The sequence below is a fragment of the Eulemur rufifrons genome, chromosome 27 (assembly GCF_041146395.1).
Source record: "Eulemur rufifrons isolate Redbay chromosome 27, OSU_ERuf_1, whole genome shotgun sequence".
NCBI lineage: Eukaryota > Metazoa > Chordata > Mammalia > Primates > Lemuridae > Eulemur > Eulemur rufifrons.
Genome location: NC_091009.1, coordinates 25,627,609 through 25,646,172, shown reverse-complemented (window position 1 = coordinate 25,646,172; position 18,564 = coordinate 25,627,609).

The window sequence follows — 18,564 nt, the reverse complement described above, 5'->3', positions numbered from 1 at the left end:
ACACTGTGGCCTATTTGTTCTTTTACATATTTGCATCCCTTATTAAACTTTTTTTTTTTTTTTTTTTTAAAGAGACGAAATCTTTTTTGATCTCTGTTGCTCAGGCTGGTCTTCACCTTCCAGGCTCAAGGACTGCTCCTGCCTCAGCCTCCCAAGTAGCTTCCAACTATATGAGTGGTAGCATCCTTTCTCATTTGACTTAGTATCCTTAGAAATGGTCATTGAGTATGACACATTGTGATCACATTTTTAACCTATTCACACATTAGAAAAAAAAATTTTCCCTGGGGCCATGGTGTTTTATTAAAACAAAACAATCCTTTCTAATCTGTTATTTTTTATTGTTTTCTGTGGGTGAGTTACATGCAACACAATCCGCGTTTTTGGAATTAAATTGTCAGTATTAATTGTAACAACAAGAACATCAACAAGTAAGATTTTCATGAGCCAACTGCAGGGTTTTGCTTCACGTGGCCCCGGGCTCAAAACTAGCCTGAGTTAAATACAACTCAGATGGCAGTCAACGTGTTAAAAAAGATCTGTTGAGTGAAAAGTCCTCCAATTTTTGTTTCTGTCTGGAACGCTGTTCTTAAGGTCATTTAATGTCCCATGAAACATAATATACCATCAATAGTCTTCCAGTCTGCAAAAGACTATATTGAGTGTATACACAATCTTGGGGTAAGACTTTGAACTTCTCTTCCACAAAAATTGGACCTGTTTCAGGAATAGCAGAAGCATATCAGAACTTAATTGTATCCACTCCTGAATTGTCAGTAGCTCTTTCCTACATAGGACACAAATAAAGATGACTCTTACACCTCGATTACATTCACAGATTCCAGGTTGTTTCTTGTGTTGCTCCTGTCTGTCCCTGCAGCCAAATCTCAAGCCACATGACAATGAACTCTCCTTGTGCTTACCAGAATGATCTCTGTTGGTTTATGATCCTCGTCTTTACTCATTCTCCTTCTTCCATCAGAAATACTTTGACAACTTTGCCTGGTTAACTTCTTCTCATTCTGTTTGTCTTTGTGTGAACTCCTTGCCTGAAATGATGGTGTCTTACCTACTAATTGTGTTGACCATGGCACTTAAATGGTGCCTGGCCTAAAGAAATACTTTCTGCATATTCAGATGGTAGCGTGATATGGTGGTTACACTTCCAGGCTATGGGGCTCAGCTTCCAGCTTCTCGATTCAGTAGCTGTGTGACTTTTGGTAAGATAATTTACTTCTCTAGGGCTCATGTTTCCCATCTGTAAAAAAGGTGAAATTAATAGCCATTACTTCATAATGTTGTCATGAAGATGAACTTAGATAATGCATGTAAAATATTTAGCAAGTACCTGGCACACACATAGTTAATATTTAATTATTATCCCATTGCTATTATATCATCATCATCATTATGAATCACAGTAACAAACAAAGTGTGCAAGAAGAGTTACAATGACATTTCTTTCCATAGTTTTAAACATATAGTCTTTTTTCAAATAATGTGGCACAGGGGAGTAATTAACTTGGTAAACCTAATGCTTGTTAGAACCGGGCCAGGGCCACTCAAAACTAAGAACTTTTCTCTTTGAGCCAAAGACCAGAAGGAAAATTAGATAGGTTTTTTTGCCTGTCTTGGGTGTGACAAAGAAACAGTTCAGCTGCAAACCTGTGTTTTGTAAAAAGAAAAAGGAAAATCTTTGTAGAATGAGTAGGAAAGTGTGTGTAGCTCAGGACCCAGGAGGCCCCAATTACTGGTCTCTGTGAAGGAGCCAGAAGTGTCAGAGGGCTGATGGCAAACACGCTCTCGGAGGCTGTTTCCAAAACCTGCTCCGACGGAGCAGAACTCTAACAAGAAGCGGATGGTGTTCACCACCTGGGACCTGACTGATGGGGAGCCCCGGGGAGCCCCGGGGAGCCCCGGGGAGCCAGAGGGCCAGCTCTGGGAGGCTGATGGAGGTCAAGTGCTTCTGGAGGAGGGTGTGCAGAGAGGAAAGCTTGGGAGACTGTTTCTCCTTGATTTTTCTGTTGCTTTGCTGCACCTCCCAGAAAGGCTTAGAATATTGCTCCAGTCATATTGATTTCCTGCATTTCTTATTCAGTGGCAAAAGGCCTCTGGGAAGGAGCGACAAACACTGTGAACAATGAGACATAGAAAATAAAAGTAAAATAGCACCTGAGCTGACTTCAAGCACAGGTCCCTGAGGAGTGTGTGGGGCCACACCTGAGTCCTAAAGGGATGAGCCTTTCAAGGCTGTGTCTGGTCATTGGGCCTAGTGAGGACCATCCAGGACCCTGGGCTTCTCTGACAATGCCACTTCCTAACCGATTCTCTGTTTGCTAGAGATTTTCCAGAGAGAGGGGGAGAGAATGCTGCTAAAAGGATTGTGTGTCACAGGGGAGGGGCAAGGTTAGGGTCGGTGAAAAATGAGGTGGAATTTCTTGGCTGAAATGAATTTTAAATTTCTTGATGAATTTCAATTGCACAGGCTTTCCCTGAGGCCTCTTCCTGAATCAAAACTCTACTGTCATTCCTATCAGAGTGGAAATTCTTAGCCAGTCTACCTCATTTTAGGAGAGCATTAGCCCCCAGGAACGTTTAACTAAAAGAGATAATTACAAGAGCCCCCAAGGAAAAGTGCTCCCTCTCATCGCCCTTTCAACCACTGAATAAACATTTTCCAGACATACTAAAGTGAATTTCCCTGTCTCCAGGGTTTAGTACCAGTCCTCAGTAGATGCTCAATAAACCATTATTGGATGAATGATTGGCATAGATGATCCTCTATGTGCTGGATCGCTTTCAAGAATTGAAAACAAGTGAAGATTAATAAGAGGAAACTTCTAATCAATATGCTGGACCACGCAGAAATGGTAAACCTTTCATTCTGCTCCAAATCCTGAATTAGATAGAACATAAACTTTCTCTTCAATTATATAGCTGAAATTGAAAGCAAGAAGAAGGAAAAGCCACAAAGTCCCAGAAATGAAAAGGAAACTCAAAGCCAGAGTGGTAGAAGGACAAATCCATGAATCAAATATGCACCTAGGGGCAGGATTTGTACCAAACCAAAGTAGAACCAAACTGTGACACAACAATATCATGGATTATAGGAGAAAACTCAAAGTAAAATCACCCTAAATTTCTCTTGTTTAATAGTATAATAGAGATAGTGATCAGTCTTAGATTTGGTTAACTTTGTGCATTAAAATTATGAAGATAGATACCAAAAAAATGGAGGGATGAAATGTTTAACTTCCAAACAGGTGGAGAAGGACCAAAAAAAAAAAAAAAAAAAAAGGAAGAAAAAAATGTGACCAATCCAATAAAAAAGCAAACCTGGTAGTTAGAGAATGTCAAATAAGATGGTAGACACAAGTACAAACATATCAGAAATTATAGTAAGTTTAAGTAAATTATATTCATCTATTAAAAGACAGATTGGAAATAAAAATAATTTCTGCTATATGCAGGCATTTCTAAAACATAATGGCACAGAGAAGAAGGACTTTTAAAAGTCAGGAAAAGATACACCAGACAAATACTAATAAAAAGCAATAATGTTAGAAACATTAATTGGTGGGATATATTGGATTTTGAAAAATTAAGGGATAATTATGACTATAAGGAAAGAAGAATTTGGTGGCTATTGTTATGCTCCACTGACTGCTCTACAAAAAGATAACAGAAAGCTAAGCATGATTAATTAGCAATTAAAAGTCCAGTGTGACTTTTGGTGTCTACAAAGAGGTTCTGATCTCCTGCAGCAGGATGGCAGAGAAATGTAAGGGCCAGGCCTAGGACTTAATTATAAGGGTATAAAGGTCAAGTTCTAAAGGTTCAACTCCTAATCCTGGCAGCTCTGCTATGCCAAGATCAGGGCCCTGGCTGAGATATGTGACATGAGCCCAGCCAGGTTGATACATCTGAAAATACTGAATCCCCAGATCTCCTGAACCCGGCGACTTTTCAGAAGTGGCCTATTTCTCTCTATTGTGAGCCAGCACTCCTCCTTGCTCGAAGATGAAGCAGAGATAACACAGGTGTCTTCCACCCCACCCACAAGGTCTGTCCCTACCTTCCCTCCAGGTCAGTGGGCCCATAGCTAGGGTTAAGTCAGAACATAACCTGGCCATACTAAGTTATGATAAAAACTTATCCAAAAGGATCTCGGGCCTATTAGGAAGGGGACAGGCACTAAGCCCCAAAGGAACTATAGGACCTTCTAGCATGTGCCAGCGGAGCTGGGAGAGTACACTTGGGACTGGATTCTGAGGCTCCCAGATCAAGAAAAAGGAACATAAATTTGCATAAATATAATATGGAAGTGCATTATGAGGATGCAGACATTAATACCTTGGCCAGGACCTCAGGAGAGGTTGTGAATAAGCGGGTACTATGGCTTCTAGAAATGTGGAGAAAACGATCCTGTACATAAAGGGAAGAATAAAATCCAGAATGGTCATTACAGAGGTGGAAAACATAAATTAAAAGGTCCATAGAAGTGGCCGATTTAGAATGGATATTTAATGTAAGACCAGAAAACCTATTAGATGACTATGTCTCGTACATCAATTACCAGAATGATAAGTAGTGTACTGGTGGGGAAAAAATCAGCATCACTATGAAGCGCAGTAGTGGCTCTCTTCTATAGCCAGGGCTGGTGGTAGGAGAAAGTATTACAGAAGCTCATTAATACATAGCAAAGGATGTAGGATCCCCTAACTCTAAACAATACAGGTCAAGTGGCAGCATTTTACACTCAGAAACCAGATGAGTACAATTGTTATAATAAGGAGCAAGATTAAAGGAGAATCCAGGGGGCCTGACTTTTAGAAAGTTACGGAGATGGTTAATGGAATGTGGCATCACTAGGGATAAAATATACGGGCAGCTGTCCTAGTATGTTTTGTGCAACTATAATAGAATAACTGAGACTGGGCAATTTATAAAGAACAGAGATTTATTTCTTATGGCTCTAGAGGCTGGAAAATCCAAGGTCAAGAGGCCTCCATCTGGCAAGGGCCTTCTTGCTGCATCATCTTATGGCATAAGGCGGAAGGGCAAGGGTGCTCGTGCATGTACATGTGAAAGAGAGAAGGGGAGGAGAAGAGGAAGGTGGGTGAACTCATTCATTCATCAGGATCCCACTCCTTCAGTAATGTCATTGATCCATTCTCGAGCACTCTACCTATTAATGGTTCCACCTCTCAACACGGTTGCATTGGGAATTAAATTTCCAGCACATGAACTTTGGGGAACACATTCAAACCATAGCAATAGCCAACAAGAGTGCTATTCTATCTGTGAAATCAAAAGAATTCAAGGATGATGACCAGAAGCCTGAGAGTAATCATTCCAATAAAAACTATAATCCCCTGTCGAATATCTAGTTTTCAGACCTGGAACATATTGACTAAAGAAGAGACCATTTCAGAGGAACCCTACAATATTATGGCAAATGCACATGGTAGTGGCTACCTCAGGCTTTTCCCAAAGGAACCTACTGCCTTTTATTGGGCAACTGCACCATGGGGAAAGAGAAATATTCAGACGTCTTGAGGACTGTTGGAGACAAGGTCTGAGTTGACATTGATGCCAAAGCGTCATCATGGTCCTTCTGTTACCATGGAGACCTGGAATAGCCAAGTCCAGATCACAGTGGGTCCATCATATCTGTGAACCCATCTGGTGGTTATTTCTGCATACCCCAATTTATAATTGTAATAGACATACTTGGTGGTTGGCACATTGAGTCTTTAGTCTACAGGATAAGAACTTTCCAGTGGGAAAGGTTAAGTCAAAGCCTATGAAACTAACTCACCCCTTCACCTGTTTCAAGATAGTAAATTAAACAAGAAATCATTGTCCAGTATGAATGGCTGAATTTAGTGACACCTTTTAAGTCCATTAAGGGATATAGGAGTGATGGTCCCCATCAGTCTCCATTTAGTTCACCAATGTGATTCCTTTAAAAACAAGACACAGGCATTACACTGGACCACAGCAAACACAGCCAAGTGTTAGACCCAATGGCAGATGTGGTGTGTTCTCTAGAGCAGATTAACAGGGCATGATATATGTGATATGCAGATGTATTTCCACTGATCTGGAAAATACATTCTGGTTTATCACCAGAAAAAGAGGAAATGGAAGAATTTTCATTTATTAATACTTAAATGGACAAAAGGATACATTACAAGTTTGCTCCAGGGCTGTGTTAACTCCTCTGCCCTTTGTTGAAATATAGCATGAAGAGATGTAGACCATCTAGACATCCACACAGAATATCCATTTGTTCGCTATATTGATGACATCATGCTAATGGAACCAGATGAGCAAAAAGTAGACGCTAGTTGGAGGATTGTTAAGAAGCATGTGCTCCAGGGGGTTGGAGATAAACCCTATGAAGATTCAGAGCCTGCTACATTGGTAAAATTATAGATGGATTTTGTTCATGGCATGATGATAACCCCTCCCACTTCCCCAAATAAAGAACAAATTATTGAAATTTGTATACTCAGCATGAAGAAGGAATCAAAATGCCTGATAGCCTTCTTGGGGTTGCGAGAGGCAGCATATTCCATATCGGGGAACCGTATCTGAGAATATTAGTCTGGCCTAGACACTGGATGCTATGAAAGGCTGCCAGATTTTAATGGGTCCCAGCTGTAGCTCCTATCTGGCACTTTGGACAACTCATGTCCAGGGGTTAGGAAGTAAGGAAGTGAATCACCATCTTGGCAGAAATAGGCAGGATGCTGTTACACAATGAGAGCAGGAGGAACATATTTAGCAGCCAGATGATACACTTTGGTGCCTCTTAGTACTCCTATAACAAATTTTGACAATAACTGGACAAGTGCAATAACTCTGGTCAGAGAAGGTCATGGTAACCAGGGAGGGAATTAGACCCCACAGGGATGAAGCTCTAGTTCACATCATCAGGTAAGTCTCCAAAACCACTACAGGTGCTAGCCGAGGGTGAAGGAAATTTATGATGGACAGTAGTAGAGAAGGGAGATGACGAGGATCATTATGGCCTTGACATAAGCAACAACTGTGGGGACTGCAGTTTATCACAATATTTTCTCTTTTCTAAGTTTTTCCTTTGGAATGCTAGAAGAGCTACTCCCAGAATCCTTATGAGGAAGCGAATCTGGGCAACTTAAGGTGTGGCCTGTAGTGAATACTGTCACGTGCTGCCCAGATCCCTCTTCATGAATGAAGGACTTAGTCCCTAAGCTTCTGGGAGTGCTGATGGAAGACAGCCTCAGCTGTGAGCTTCGGGGGGCTTGCCTTCCCTGAGAAAGACTGCCTCATCCCAAATCACTCTTCTTTCCGGGGCAGCCCACATCTGGTGATCGATCAGCCAGAAGGTAGAAAGTCCTGGCACCCTTGCTTGAACTGGGGGCAGCTCTGAAGGACTGTCCCAGCTCTAGAGCTCCTCACGGGGTCATCTCAGGTCTTTGCTGAGACTGCATCACATCTCAACCTCTGCACAGTTCCATTTTCCTTCCCTTCCTTCTACAGGGTCTGAGCCCAGTAATCCTCCCTAATGAATGTCTTAGATGTTAACCATCATCTTCATGTCTGTTTCCCAGAGAACCCCAGCTGTATCAAATGTTATATACTGATAATATAACTGAAACTATAACTATCATGAATTTATATATGTATTTATACATATATGAATTTATAAAATAAGTTCTGATAGAATTATAAGAAGAAATCTAGAATTACATAATACTTGTGTAAATATTTTAACACATAGAAACTGATAGATCAAAAAGAAGTCAATGCAGATGCAGTAAGGATGCAGAAGATTTGAATAACATAGCTGTTCTCTCTCAGGAATCATAACATAACATAATCTAACCTACAATATTGTAACATAGCTATATTCTTATGTCCAAAGAGTAGGGAGCACATATGATTTTTAAACATACATGTATCATTTAAAAAAAATGACATAATTAGTTTACAAAAGATCTCAAACACTTCCAAGTAATTTATATCATATAGAACATTTATCTTACTACAGTACAATAAAATCAATATAAATAGGCTCTCCCAGACATATATTGGAAAAATAATGATCTATGACAAAAATAATTGAATCAGTAATAAAAAATTTCTCTCTACAAGATGCCAAGCCCACACAATTTCATAGAGAAATTTTACCACAAATCAGAAACTTATCATTACTATCTGATATAATCTCTTTCAGCAAATGGACAAAGAGAGCAAGCTATCATGTGATAGGCCCAGAAAGTACAAAAAATATAATGTATTGTTCAATTTCACTATGGCATAGATGAACAAATTGTAATAATTTATTAGCAAACTCAGAATTTTTCTTAGAGTATATCATGATAAAACAAGTTTACCCAAGAATATAAAGATGTGTACATTAGAAAATCTTTTTATATCATTCAATATGTTAATAACAAAAGGAAAAAAAAGTAAGCATCTCAATTAGTATATAAAAAATTTTATCAAAGTCAATATCCATTCATAAATTAAGGAAATGAGCAGTAAATTAGCAATAGAAAGGTAATTCCTTAACCTGTTAAAGAACATCTATCCTAAACTCATAGAAACTGCCATACTTTATGGTCAGATTTTAGAAGCATTCACATTAAACTGAAGACAAGAAACTTTACTATGTAGCAATTACTGGCAGCTCTAGCCAATTCAAAAATGTAATAAAAATAAATAAGTGATATAATTATTGAAAAGAAAAAGGCACAATTGTTATTTGCAGATGGTATCATTGTTTGCATAGAAAATGCAAAAGAATTCACAGACAAACCATTTAAAAAAAAAAAGTTCAGAAAGATTGCTGGAAATAAAATCATCATACAAAAATGATTAGTGAGATTTTATTTAACAGTAATTGGAAAATAGAAAATGTTATTTTAAAAAGATCCCATTCACAATTCTATTCAAATTTACACAGTGCCTAGGGAAAAAAAGATCTAACAAATGGTATTTAATGCTTTTATGAAAGAAAATTATAAAACTGTACAAGGTCAAAAAGAATCTTGGTTATGAATACGCAAGCTCAACATCATGAACATACAATTTAAATTATGCCTCACGTTGATCTATAAATTCAATGTAATTCCAATAAAAATCCCAATAAAATTGTTTTTCCATGGAATTTGATGAACTTATTTTAAAATTCCTGTCTATGACTAAATGTTCAAGAGTAGGCAGGAGAGTTATGAGAAAGAATTAAAATAACTTACTCTCCTGAATAATAAGAAATATTTTAAAGCTGTCGTAAGTAAAATAGTGTGGTATTATAAAGGGTTAAAAATATATTAATTAGACAGACTTGAGAGCTTAAAAATAGACCTTGGGGGATATAAGAATTTGATTTATGAGGGAGGTGGTCTCACAAATCAGAACTTATTAAAATAATTACTCATCTGCATGGAAAGAAAGAAAATTGAGTTACCTCTAAGTAAAAATAAATTCCAGGTAGATTAAAGGCTTAAATTTTTTATAAATAGTTTTAAAATATAATATGAGAGGACAACTTTATGACTCTGTAAAAAAAATGTTTACATAGAAAAAAGCACAAATCATAAAGAAAATTGATAAATTTGCATTAAAATTTCAAATATCCACATGACAAAAGTTAACAGAGCTAAGGACAAAGACAATTTTTGCAACACAAAAAATAGAGAAAGAATAAACACAGAATATATAAAGAACATTTTTTCACCTATAAGATAATAGTAATAGCTAACATTTATTAAGCACTTACTGTATGTCAGGATCTCTTCTAACCGGTTAATATGTAGGAACTCTCTTAACCACCATAATAATTCTGTGAGATACTATTTTTATCTCCATTTTACAATTGAGGACACTGAGCCACAGAGTGATTAAGTCACACACCCCAAGTACACATAACTATTAAGTGACAAATTTGTAACTACTTATGCTGACCAACTCCAGAGTGTTAGCTCCAAAAAAAAAAAAAAATCATGCAATTGAACAGAAGGCAAAAGATTTGAACAGGTTATTCATGGAAGAGAAAGCCAGAATTGCCAATAAAGATGAAATTTGCCCAATCTCACTAATCAGAGAAACACAGTTTAAAACTTCAATGAGGTTTCTCACTCATCAGATAGGCAGAGTTTTTAAAAGCCTGAGAAATACCAAATGTTGACCATATTTGACAAAAATAGAAGTTCGTGCATTCTGCTGAAGAGATGTAAATTGGCACACACACCTTGGAGAGGTGGGCAATGTCTGGAAAGTCGGCACAGCACACACCTGATGAGTCAGCAGTTTCACTTCCAGGTATGGTCACGTGCAAAGGAAACATGTATAAGGATGTTCAGTGCAATTTCTCATATAAACAAACAATTGGAAAGAGTTTAAAGAGTGAGGAAAATAAATTGCAGTATCTTAATAGGATAGAATTCTCTTTAGCAATTAAAATTAATGAATTAAATTTGTATATATCAACTTGGGTGGGTATCTAAGACTGCACTATTGCATGAAAGAAGTACCAGGTAGTCCGTATAGATATGTGGAGTATGACACCATTTATGTAAGCTTCTAGGGCATAAGAAAACACTATGTGTTGTTTACAGTAAATACAAATACATGTTTACTCAAATGTACATAACTACATGAAGGGGAGGGCACACACTCACGTCACGATAGTGGCTGCTTCTAGAGAGGGAGGGAGGTAAATGGGACTGCAGAGGCATCCACAGAAGATGTAGTCACATCTTTAATGTTTTATTACAAAAAAAAATATGATGCACCTGTGACAATTTACTAATTCTCATGGTGAGTGCATCCGTTGATTACTCTCCATACATTTCAGTATATTTCTAATAATGGAAACAGAAAAAATGAACAAGAAAGATGGTTAGGACATAGTCCTTACTCAAAAAGAACTCGTTCTTCATTCTGACACAGAGCTCTGTAAGTAAACAGTACCCTTTTAAATAATAAAGCCACGAACTAGAATAGCGCTTCCTGCCTACCAAACTTGTATTCCTTCTTTCGGGTTTCTGCTTTTGCCTACAGTTGGGAGCTAAATCAGAGCCAAGGCAGGACCCAGGGATCATCCAAGCTCCTCCTGGAATAGACGAGAAAATAGCTCTTCAATGGGAGGACTGGCCAAAGATCAGAGATTAAATAAAGCTAATGAGTCATAGAACTTAGACCAGAACCCAGACCTCAGGTTTATAAAGCAGAGAGCACAGACTGGATACCAGTAGGACAAATTAGGCCCACAGATAGGTTTTGTTTGACCCATATGTGGTCTCATTATTTTTTAAAGAAATGTGAAAATTCTAATACACTGTGTGTATAGTTAGCCACAATCTCTCTGACTACCTATGTGGGCACTTTGTACATTGATGTTAGCTGCCTGGCCCTTAAATCTATTTGCATTTGTGATCCTCATCAGGGGCTCTTTGACTTGGAAGGAATCTTAGAGAAAGAAGTGTCACCTACATTCTCATGTAGCAATTGCCTTGATGGCATCCCTGACAGGGGTGATACTCCTTTGCTTGAACACTTCTCTATAGGATGCTTAGCAACTTTCACCATAGCTCTGCTAATCTTTGAGCAGCTCTGACTATTAGAAAGTTCTGCCTTTTATGGAGTCCAAATATGTGTGCTTGTGACTTCCCGCTCATTATTCCTAGTCCAGCCCTGTATAGGTGCATGAAATAAGTCTAATTGCTATTCTGCAAATATTTGAAGACAGCCATTGCTATTGAACTAACTCATTTCTTCTCCAGGAAAATCACTGTTGATTCTTCTAACTCTTCTAGAGTTGCTTGGTTTTCAAACTCCTAGCTAACTTATTCGACCTCTGGAGCTGCCACATTGGATACCTTCTAGCTCCTTCCTACCAGAAGGTGAGGGAGAGAGATTGTCCAGGGTCATCCCTGTCAACACTGTTCATCCGCTGCCTAACCGCCCTGCAGTGTAAGTAGCTTATTTATGAGCAGGACAGCATGGCTTCCTTCCTCCTTACTTCTCCAGCCTTTTCCCCACTTATTCCATTTTCCCTTTTCTTTTCTTTCCTTTCCCTTTACCCCTTGCTGTAGTCGCACATTATTTTCACTCTAGCAACAAGGAATAATATTTGAAGTTCCCTAAACAAAGAGTGTTATATGAAATAATGATATTATTTTATTTCATATCCTGTTCTCTCCACATGAACTATTTCATTAATAATTTCCCCCTAGACACTCCTATTTCTTCTTCGAAACCCAGCTTTAACACCACAGTCTGTGTGAGGCTTTCCTGTGCCTTCAACCCTCCCCTTCTCCTCTTTCACACTCCAGTTTAAGTTAATGCCTCTCTCTTGCATGCCACCTCTCGATTTTACGCACACTTTACGTATTATAATTTCTTGGAGGGAAGGGGCTGTGTCTGAATCCTTTTTGTAACTCCAATGCTAAGCACATGACTGGCACATAATAGGTGCTCAATAAATCCTTGGTGAGTTGAATGCAATTTGGAGACCACTGTATATATTGCACAGAGACAGTTTGTCTTAAGGGCAGCTTGAGTTTTCTCCATTCTCCAATTGGAATTGAGTTGCTTGAGCACGGGAATCATGTTTGATTTTTCTTGCTTTGCTAGCACCAAGCCCAACTCCCATTGTCACTCAGATGATTGTTAAATGAATAAAGATGATTCGGTGGTATAAGGTGTGCTGTAAGCATAGGAAATAGTGGTGTGTTTGGGTTTTTTTTTTTTTTGCTTTTCATTGTAGAGAAGGAAAAATGTGTGCACGGCATAAAGATTAAATTTGTATTCCTACATACATGCACACAAATATTTGTATACAGCTCCCACTGTATACATGTATAAATAAAATAGTACTGCCTTTGTACATCCCAGCATATATACATCTTCTGAATTGCAAAGTGCACTCCAGCTTATTTGAAGTCCTGCACAATATGTCTAACCTCCCAGGCAAAGTTTCTTGTTAATTTCCTTTGCCTCTATGAATGTATGATTTATTTAACAAAACTGCCATGCAGCAAATTAAACAACATTTGTTCCACCTAGGGGGATAGTTCCCCAACATCACAGAATTGACAGGCCCAGCTACGGAGTCTACGTAAGAACAGTGATCTAACTCAGAATCCCAAGTACAATGGCATTTTCCAGCCTATTCTCACTAGACACATCCCAGGGTCTAATTAGCCCAGGGTGGAGGGGATGAGGAAAAAATTTAAAACAAAACTCAAACTGAAGTCCTAACAATGCTTATGGTTGTTAAATTTTTCCACATTTTTTTTTCCTCCTTTGTCCTTAGTCCCCATCACTTCATAGGGATATACTCAGAAAAAAACTAGTGTAATTAACTGGGACTCTTTCTTTCTTTTTTTCTTCCTCTCTTCCCTCCATCCCTCAAAAAAAAAAAAAAAAAAAAGTCCCCATATTTTTGTTGTTTAATTAGTGAATACCAAACAGTTTGCTATCTGTTTCAAAATTTTTCTGTGGAAATAGACCTTGAGCCATTTCAGTCTGAACCTCTGGGAACCCCTCCAAGGGAGAGGAGAAATGCATCATACCTGATCTTTGCTCTGCTTCTTTGCAATCCCAGCCCAAATTAAAGAAATCATAAAATAAACTGCAAAGTAAGGAATCTATACATTATTAAATATCAACAATTAACAATCTTTTTGCAAATAATATCACCCCGAAGCAAAGCCTATTTCTAACCAGCAGAAGGCAGATTTGTTTAATAAATTCTGATAATATTTTAGCTTTTATTCCCAGTTTCCCTGGGGCTCAGCACCTTTAGAGATGTTCTGTGTTGGGGGATTTATTCTTAGCACATACAACATCTGGGTTGGACACGTTTATTTTTTTGTTTGTTTAAGTATATGCATTCATTCATAAAATCAACATACATCAAATGTAACTGGCTTTGAGAATACAAGCATGAATGGTATGGTTCCTATCCTTAGTAGTATTCCAGTTAACTAGTGCTTTATAATGAACCACCCCAAAGTTCATGCCTTATAGGTTTTGCTTGCAGATTCTATGGATCAGGAATTCAGAGAGGGTGTGGTTAGAGTAGCTTGACTCTCCTCCATGATCTCTATGGCCTCAGCTGACAAAACTCAAGGGTGGGAGTGACCAGATGGCTAAGGGCTGACATCACCCGAAGGCAGTCAGCAAGTCTGCAAGTAGGTTCTGTTGGTGGGTCGGGAAATCGGCTGGGGCTGTTGATCAGTGTTCACGAAACCTCTTCCTGTGCTTGGGCTTCCTTGCTGCATGGCAGCCGTGTAGTAGTGGAACTTCTTCTACGATTCTGAAGGAGAATGTCCTAGCTATAAGAAAAGTTGTGTCAACTTTCCAGACCTTTTCTGAGAAGCCAGTCAGCATACCTCGAAAGCAAGTCACAACTAGAGTCCAGGGAAGAGGACATAGATGTCATCTCTTAATGGAAGGCCTGTCAAGGTCACATTGTAGAAGAATAGGTATGATAGGAGATATTTGCATGGGCATCTTTGGAAAATGCAACCTGTCATGAGTAGCTTACGGTTTAGTAGGAAGTGAAACATGTAAACAAATCAGTTCAAGAAAGGCTTGTAGTGCTATAAAAGAAGAATTTGCGCAGTGCAGCAAAGTACCTGGTCAGTCATACCTGGAGAAAATGAGTTCAGAAAAAGTTTTAAAAAAGGAGGTGACTCTTAAAGTGGGTAAGTTAGACACAGTGGTACACATCTTGGTGGAAGTTGTTGAATTTGGGGGTTTTGAGGCACAACTTATGTAAAATATTCTTTTATCGGTAACACATACACAGTCCTTAAAGCCTGTCTTATGTTATTTAAAAAACAAACAAAAACCCAAACCAGAAATTCCCTTGTACTCTCCAGTGCCTTTCAAAATCCCTTTGGTAGTTGGGGAATGAGCTTGAGATGAGGTGACAATACCCGCAAAGTCTGGTGGCCCTGGGGCCGCAGTGAGCCAAGGGCAAGATGGGAAACCACAGTGTGCCAGGCCACACCATCGGGACAGCCCGTGGTCCGTGCGGGAGCTCCCGAAGCTGTAAGGGCCAGCAGGAGAGTGCTGGCCAGCCAGGACTTACACTGTCCTCTCCGGGCACATCCTTACTCTCACAGAGCAGATGTTACCCTACGCGTCACCCAACCCACATTGCCATAAGCTTGGTGTCTTGTCTACTTTCCCCAGGTCTTGGGACTTGATAAAATTGCGGATTTGCTGAGGCTTCAGGGATTCCCAAGGGATTCGACCATCTTCTGACTTTAAGCGCAAGGTCAATCCTTGCAGCTTTGAAGTGGCACAAAGGCAATAAGGGAGTGTCCAGTGTCCCTAGGTAGGAGGTAGGCAGAGCATGTGCACACGAATGTCTCCCAAAGTGAACTGGAAAACCTTCTCTATGTTTTATTTATTTTGCGTTATTAAAGGAGCATCACTGTGTCATCCGTGCTGAGGCCGAGCTTCTAAATTCAGTGGAAATGAAATTCCAGCCCCGTATGTGCTTAACTTCCCCAGCACAGTAAATCCATTTCTCTTTTTGTCTCTGTCTCATCTCCCCCTTTGTAGTGAAGAGAGGTACAGTGCAGCGCTGACGTCTGTCAGTGGGAAAACACTCTGGCAATTTCTGAGCGATGTCTGAAGAAACGAATGGAGCGCGCTTGCCTGGGGCGGGGACACAAGACAGACTATGCTTTTATAGGCATTGCTGGGTTTGCGATTTGCTGCTTATCTATGCAGATTCTTTTCTGTTCTGACACATAAAGAAAAACATGCCCAGCCAGACACTCTCCGGCTTATCACTCCATATCAGCCCAGGAGCAACGTAGGTTTTCAATTTCTCCATTTGCAAGTGCAATTGGAAATCGGCAGAGGCCCTGCATGGGGGTGAAATAGGCAGGGGTGCAAACTGGCCCGCACAGACAGAGATGGCATCCGTGAGATGGTGGGGAGGGAGTGGGATATCGGATCTGGGAATCATCTCACCCATATTTGATGGCTGGAAGCCCTGGCTAGCCATATCATGCTTTGTGTTTCTGCACTCGGGCTGGCTCTCTTCTGCTTCCGAGCATTTGCCCGTGTTATTTGCCTCTACTCGGAACATACTCCAGTTCCACCTTGTCCCCCATCTCCCTCCACGCTCCCTCTTCATCTTCCTGACCTCACCTTGCCCTTCGCATTTCAATTTTGACATGACTTGTTCCTGGAAGCCTTCCCTTCCCTTCCTATATTGGGTTTGGCTGCTCTGCTGTTGTGCTTCCTTAGTCCCCGAACTTATTTCCTGTAAAGCCTTCTCATGTGATATTATAATTTCCTTCTTTTTTTCCTTGATTTCCCCACTAGATTATAAGGCACTTGAGAGCAGGAAACCTACTTTTCTCTGCTGTTCTATTTCTACGCACCTAACACAATGCCCACTGCATTGTAGGTGCTCAAACAAAATTGTGGATTAATAGAGAAAGATGCTGTAAGCTAGAAGTTACAGGTAAATGTGTGGTCACACAGTTAAAGTCCAGATGGATCAGTTAAAGCATGGAAAAAGGAATGAGGTTTTATAACAACCAGGTTTGAAAACAGAAAATATAGTGTGTATTATTAGTCAGGTTAGACTGCCATAATAAAATACTGTAGACTGGGTGGCTAAAAAATAACAGATTTTTTCTTTTTTTAATCACAGTGTGGGAGCCCAGGAAGTCTAAGATCATGGTGCTGGTAGATTTTGTTTCTGGTGAGGGCTCTTTCCTGCCTTTCTGGTGGCCGCCTTCTCTCACTGTATTCTCACATGATAGAGATAGGTAAGCTCTTCTGTGTTTCTTTTCATAAGAGCACTAACCCCATCACTAGGCCCCACCCTAATGTCCTCATTTAAACCTGATTATCACCCAAAGACTTCATTTACAAATAGTATCACATTGGAGATTAAAGCTTCAACATATGAATTTTGGGAAGACACAATTCAGTCCACATAGCACAGTGGCAATAATGGTGAGATCTTGGTGAAATTTTTATATACATTCAAATGGCAGTAATGCTACAGTAGTAGGATATTTTTAGGAAGAAATGCATCAATGTGAATCAAAAAATCCAAAATATTTATAGCAGTTGACTCTGTAATCTTACTTCTGGCAATATAACCTAAGGAAATGGTCTCAAAGAATTAAAAAGTTGTATACATGAGGATAACTCATTGTAGCATTGTTTACGATAGTGAGAAATTGAAAACAATTAGGAATGTATAGGAATAGTTAAATAAATGACAATATTATGCAATATAATGCTATATTATGCAGCCATGGAAATGATAAATTTGAAGCTTATTTTGCATTATAGAAAATATTAATTATATAATTTTAGGTTAAACAATAAAATCATATCTATATTATGGTTTAAATTGTACTAAATTATGTTTTTGAACAGGCAAGGAATACATTAAAATAGCTATATTTACTGGAATGGTTAGATTTTTGTGCAACTTTTAGCTTTCTTTTAGCTTTTTTAGTGCTGTAATGTTATATGCACGACTTTAAAACCATTTTTCAAAAGAAAGATCTTGACGCAGCTACTGAGAGCGGAATCATAGGCTGGTAGGCTTTTCCTTTAAAGCATCTACCTGGGATTTGCTTCAGATGATCTTGGCTAAGGGATGCCAAGTGTCCATTTTCTCTTCTCAATGTGGAAACCTCAAGATTAAATCAGAAAGATCCAGTATCTGGGTGTTCGGATGATTTTGCTTCAATTTTCACCTTCTAGTGAGGCCAACCAACTACAGGTTAAGAGTTTATCTTTCATTGTCAAACAACTATTTGTCCAAATTCAAGGAACTGCAGATTTACAAAGGCAATTATCACATGACCAACCATGGATCAGATATGCAGCAGTCCCCAAACTTTTTGGCACCAGGGACCGGTTTCATGGAAAACAATTTTTCCATGGATTAGGGGTGGAATGGGGCATTGAGGGGGGTGTTGTGGTTGGGGGTGGGTGGTACAGAGCTCAGGTGGTGATGCGTGGCCCATTTCCTAACAGGCCACAGACCGGTACCAGGCCATGACCTGGGGGTTGGGGACTGCAGAGCTATAGGATCCCATTTTATCTCTTCCTCCTTGTTCAAAGGTATTTTTGAGCACAGACATGAACCTTCTCTAAACCTTCATTCAAGAAAGAATGCATCAGAGATACTTTTATCTATGTTCATTTGAATGTAGAACAATCTGACAAAGAGTGTGGGAGGCAACTTGGGATAGTGGAAAGACAGTGTCTTTAGAGATATTTAGCTTATTTAGGAATAGGACTATGGGCGATTGATTTCCTCATCTGAAAATTTGAAGATAAATACTTACCTTATATGTTTCTTATGAGATAATGTGTTTAACACAGCCTAATATTTGCCATACAGGAGCTGCTTCTTCAGTGCAACAAACATTTATTGCGCGCCTACCATATTCCAGACTAACTGGGAAATGTATAGTATTGATGCTGGGCCGACTGAACCAACTGAACACTTCATGTTGACTGCTTTGTGTTCATGACAAAGTCAGGATCTCTTTTTATGGC